Source organism: Dioscorea cayenensis, chromosome 20 (genome assembly GCF_009730915.1).
Source record: "Dioscorea cayenensis subsp. rotundata cultivar TDr96_F1 chromosome 20, TDr96_F1_v2_PseudoChromosome.rev07_lg8_w22 25.fasta, whole genome shotgun sequence".
Classification (NCBI taxonomy): domain Eukaryota; kingdom Viridiplantae; phylum Streptophyta; class Magnoliopsida; order Dioscoreales; family Dioscoreaceae; genus Dioscorea; species Dioscorea cayenensis.
Genome location: NC_052490.1, coordinates 18,382,498 through 18,388,433, shown reverse-complemented (window position 1 = coordinate 18,388,433; position 5,936 = coordinate 18,382,498).

The window sequence follows — 5,936 nt, the reverse complement described above, 5'->3', positions numbered from 1 at the left end:
ATAGAATAGCCTTTGCTATTTTAATTCACAAAAATAACATAACAGGTTATCCACTTATCCTAGATTGTTCACATAAGATGCCATAAAAATAATATGGCAGTATTCATTTAAAAGCTACTCACAATATCCACTGCAAGTAACAAGAAAATAAATAATCAAAAACAGATATTTAACAATATTCAGATTTTACACAAGGTCTTTAAAGAAATATTATGTACCCTTTGATTAGTTTATATAATCCATCATCCTGAGCTAATCCTGATTTGTAAAAATTTATCAAACAACAATCTTTACCATCCAGCCAAATTGATCCTAAACATGATGATTATATTATTTTCAAGGTCATTACTCCTAACCAGGTTAGACCATTTCACATGGATTTGTGTGTAGTAACGGACTTATCTAGAAGGGTCCCGTATTTGGTTCAACTGATTTAACTGAAATAATTACCCTTAACACTAATAAAGGATGAAAACACCATTGGCTTCACCAGTAACTTTATTTTCTTAATATTTAGACAAATTTAAATTTAAAAAATTTAAAAAATAGGAGTTAACTTTGCCGGTTTTTAGCATGAAAATTTTTCATTTATAGTCCCTCAGTTACTGTTAACTCATCACTAAATATTTGTCAAATCTGAATCAGAGATTACATAAATGACCTTCCTTTAATATGAAGCATCAAACACACCCACTTGAGTTAATGAACCATTTCTGATGACCATCAACTCTTACTAGTCATAATTAACAATTTCATTTAGAATTAATCAACAACTAAATACACTTAACACTAGTAACCAAAGAAAATACCCTTTCCTTCTCCATTGAATAGCTTTAATTTTCTCATTATTTAGATGAATTTGAATTTAATTAATTGTAAAATAGGATTTCACTATGCTGGTTTTTGAATGACTGCTTTTCATTTATAATCCCTCAATTGTATTAGACACACAAATGGATGGGTAGTTCGGTCATTTTACTAATAGAGATAGATGAACTCATATACAACTTTTACTGGATTATATGGGTTATTTCAACTATACAACTAATACCCTATCAAATAAGTTTTTTCTTAAACTCATTTTATTATATTCTCCCTCCATTTTTCGATATGAAAATTTTCAACAGATTTCCTTAACCCATGCTCATAATCCCCAACCAAGAATCTTCATGATTCCAAACCCATAGGAGTCTAGAATAAGAAAGATGAGACTCTGCAAAAAAGGCCGTAGAGTTTAAATCATTTGTTCTGTTTATAAAGCTTCCCAGTCTTGCTCATTCATCCCTTCAATATCCCAGACCACTTTATCTCACTAAACATCTACTATTTCAAACTTAGGAAACAAAAAGCATGGGTTTCTAATGAAAATTTCAACCAATTTGATGTTAGGATTGTCAGTTTCAGACAAACGAAAAAATTTTAATTAAAGTAGTGTTTGGTTGAAGTTGGAATAAGTTGGGTTAGGGGTTCCAAAGTTAGAATTTCTTTTGAAGAGAAATAAACCACGTTGGACAATGATTGACTTCATTAATACTAATTGTAATAAATATTTTTAATTGAATCTATATTATCTACATTAATAATTAGCATTCATTAATAGTGCAATAATTTTTAAATACTAATTAATAAGTATATTCAAATCTTGTAGTACAACCTATTTCTAATCCAGGTCATTCCTTGGATGTTTTGTTGAAGTTGGGAAACTTTGGAAGAAAGTAAGTTATTCCATGTCATTCCACATCCAAGCACACCATTATGTGAATTTCAAACAAAACAGAGTGAACTAACAAAGTGCATATCCCTAAATAAAAGTGTCAAATAACTAATTTTCTCTTTAATTAATTGGTAGTTTGCTATCTATGGTCAAGTTGAGGTCTGGAATATCCACGTAGGAACAGATTGATAATTTATCTGCTTTAAAATTCTAATATAAGCTTTCTCTGGTGGATTGGTTCCTTGTCTGTCAAAGTCACCGGTTTTCTAACCAAAATCCAAGAAATTATTCTAACTCACAGAATGGATATCATTACAAATAGAATACTGCTTTTTACGCAGCAAATCATATAAAAACTCATAACAATAATAATAATAATAATAATAATAATAGTGATGTCATCAGTTAGAACACAATGATAATATATATATATATATATATATTAGAAACTAGTTTGCGGTGATCTAAAAGAAAAAAAAGGTTTCAGACTAAGAAGCACCTATCAGTTTCCCAGAATGTTAATATTAGAAGTGTTAGATTATGCATCTTTTGTCCAGAAATAGAACCATGAGTTCCCAATTAAAAAAAAGGGGAAAAATACAAAAATCATTTCAACATAAACAAAATATCATCAAAATAAATGACAAACCTGATAGCCAGACATTATTCTTTGTTTGTATTCTTTATGTCTCTGAACCTGACAAATGAGACAAAAACAATTGTGATTATTTAATGCAAAACAGAGTCACTGCTTAGCAAAGATGATGAATTAAAAACAAAATGATCATAGATATAACCTAATAACTCATTTACTATGTTTTTCTATATGTTCTTCTATCATAATAAATTCAAAGAAAAAACATAGCATCATTTTATTAGCCAGCTACACTCAAAGATGCTAGTCGATCATAAATTAAAGGGAAAATGATCAGATCATGCAACACCCCAGCTCACATGCCATAAGGAAATGATGTTTTGGAAAGTACATTGTGTATTACTAAAAGGACACTGGCAAACAGGCAAGGTACTCTCTTGAGAAAAGGGGAACGAAGGGTCCACCTATCTGGTGATAAGTAGATGGTTTTCACATGAGAGATACTAGCAAGAGAATTATGCACCGCGCAACCTTCTAGATAGTAAATAAAGACAAAGAACCTTCATTTCGTAAAAATTGTTTCTTTTCTACAGACCTTGATGTTGTTTGTATGAAATTTAAGGCATTGAATAAATTGCATTCAAGAGGAAACCTGCAGTTACTCAAAATTAGAAAATGGAAATCACACCATCTAAATACACCATGCCGTTGAAACATAACCATTATTCATTTACCACACAGTTTAAAAGAGTTTTGAACTCCCATTTCCTATAGGATACAGACCTTATCAAGCTAAAATCTGGTTTCAAGTAGACTTGGAGACTAAGCCATTGCTAGTCAACTCAAATTTACAAATTTCAAGAGAAAAAAAAGATTGGCTCACTCCTTCACCCTTAAGACTAACATCTCATAACAAAAGGAAAAAAATAAAATGCCTCAACTCAGACAACTAATCCTGAACCATGACAAAAAATATATATATATATTTTTGCTAAATTTTGAATTCTATCATGCATATTTGTTTTAATATCCACGGCTTGTAATTTCTTAATTTGCATTACTCAGGCTAGCAATTAGCCACAAAAGATGGAAGAACCAACTAATTTAACATTGGAAACGGGCATGTAACTATACAAGTTGCATTTTCATAAATAAAGAACATAAATTTATGTATTCATGCAAACGATTTGAAATAAGCATCCATCAATTTCCATTCACCATTATTCTAAGACATAATCTTTAGTCACTTATTTTATTATAATTGGTGAAACAATAGACACTCGAAACAAAAATACAAATGTCTAAGTAACAAATAGAGTATCACGCAGAGAAAGCTTTTCATCCATTTTCCCCAAAATATAAAAAACAAATGGAATATCTAAATCCGCATCCTATTTAAAACACTAAGGAGACAGCTTCTCATGACTCAGAGTTGTTAGTCGGATAAGCTTAGGATATCTCTGACTTCAAATGCAGAAAATTGCAATAGTACTTAAAATATTGGATTTCTCTTCTTCAAAATTCACTTCTTCACCAAATTCTATACTTTGAAAAATTAAATTTGAGATACATTACAACAACTCCACACAGATATCGTACTTTCCACTAAAACCATTCCAGAATTTAACAAACCAAATGAAAGGTGAGCAAACCTATAGCAAATATATTACATGATCATATACCAGATCATTTCCAAAACAGAGTCTTCAAGTTTGCAAAACAACATTCCATTACCAGTTTACCACCATTATATTAGCTTCAAACATTTGAATTTAAACTTCAAGACCTCAATGGACATTTAATTCACAAGTTTGTCAAAAGTAAAGCCTTTCGGCAACCCTCATCGTACTTGGAAAAATTAACATAGCATGCAAAAACTTACCATAACAGAAAGCATGACAACATGATTAACCTTTTTCCTCGTATTTACAACTTTTCAATTGAGGATAATCCTTCTAGTCAAATGTAAAAGCCAGATAACTCACAATGCTCTCAACTTATACAAGGATTATGGCAATACATAATTAATCAAGAACTGTGTCCCACACACATATTCAGGAGGAAATCCAGATAGAATATATAACCAAGCTGAGGGGCATTTCAGTCATTTCAAAGTGGAGAAAGGAGATAAAAATTGAAACAAGCTCAGTAAACGGAAACCCTAACTCTGAAACCCTAAATTTGGAACAAAACCGAATAGAGAATCAATAAAAATTAATTTCTACCGGGATGGGGAACAGCTTACCCTAGATCGCTCTCCGTCCGGCAAATACCTTGCGAGGATCTCCTTCATGAATTGGACCTTGACATCACGCGGCACCTCAAGCATACTCGGCGGCAGATGCCGTTCCAGGGAGGTGAATATGGAGGGGTCCAAGTCGGTCTGCAGATCGTCATACCGCTCTGGCTTGTGCTCCGTATTAGGGTTCAGCCTCAACCGACGGTCACCGTAAGATGACCTCCCCACCGGTACCCCCACCGCCCCATTGCCGGACCCTTTGCCGTTCCCCGCCGGCGGTTCCTCCCTCCTCTCTACGGCGCCGCCGTCCATGGCGATCTTTCGTGCTGCTCAACGCTTGCAGACCATTCCGGAGGAGTAGAGACTCCAGACAGTGAGAGAAACCAAGTTAGGGTTAGGGTTAGGGTTAATGTTTGGTGGAAAGGGCAGTGGAATTAGGGTTTGGTGAGGGGAACGATGGAGGAGGAGGTGTGGTACGTATTACGATATGGAGAGGATTTGCGAGATGCCACTGAACTTGAAGAAAATTACAAGAGATGCCATTTGGTTGGTTTTTTAGTGAGTCCACATTGGTCCGTCTAGGGTTTCAGTGAATTGGTGAGAGGGATGGATAAGGATGTTTCAATATGCCAGATTTATGTGTTCAATGGGATATATGCCGTGGACCCCGTTAAATTTTTTTTTTTAAATAATTTAAATTTATATATAAGGAAGTTTATTGAAAATAAAGCTTGGAGTTTGGGACTACAGATAATTACTCTAAATTTGATTTCATATCATCGGGTTTTAATCACAATTAACAAGCAACTAGTAGCCTAGTGGCATTGGCATAAGGCAGTGATAGATATGGCACAGGTTGAATTCTTGCACTGAAGCACTACATCATACTGCATTATTGCTATAGCAGTACCATAGTGATACTATTCATCATGCTTCCCAAACCAAATAATGTTCATCATTATTATATAGTTAAAAGAAATATTTCTCATATAAAAACTAAATAAAGGTACTTTGAATCATTCACAGTTTAGCAGAAATAACCAAATGAGTTAAAATCAAATTACAGGTTGACCATAACAACTTTCCCAGCATAGTTGTGGGCTCAACTAACCCTTGGACCACCAAGGATTTTCAAACAATATAAACCACCTTCCTTGGTGTGATGACTTTGGGTCTCTTAACATCTCTACCCATCAAATCTCTTACAATGCCTCTTGCATGGGAAACATAAACCCATGATCAACCACACCACCTCAGTATTGGTTAACTATGGAGATCCCATCACTGTAGTGTTGAACCATGTCCACATTTTCGGACTAATGCCCATTGGCCGCAGTCCACTATCACCATCTAAATATATTGTGCACATGTAATCATTTTCATTTCCA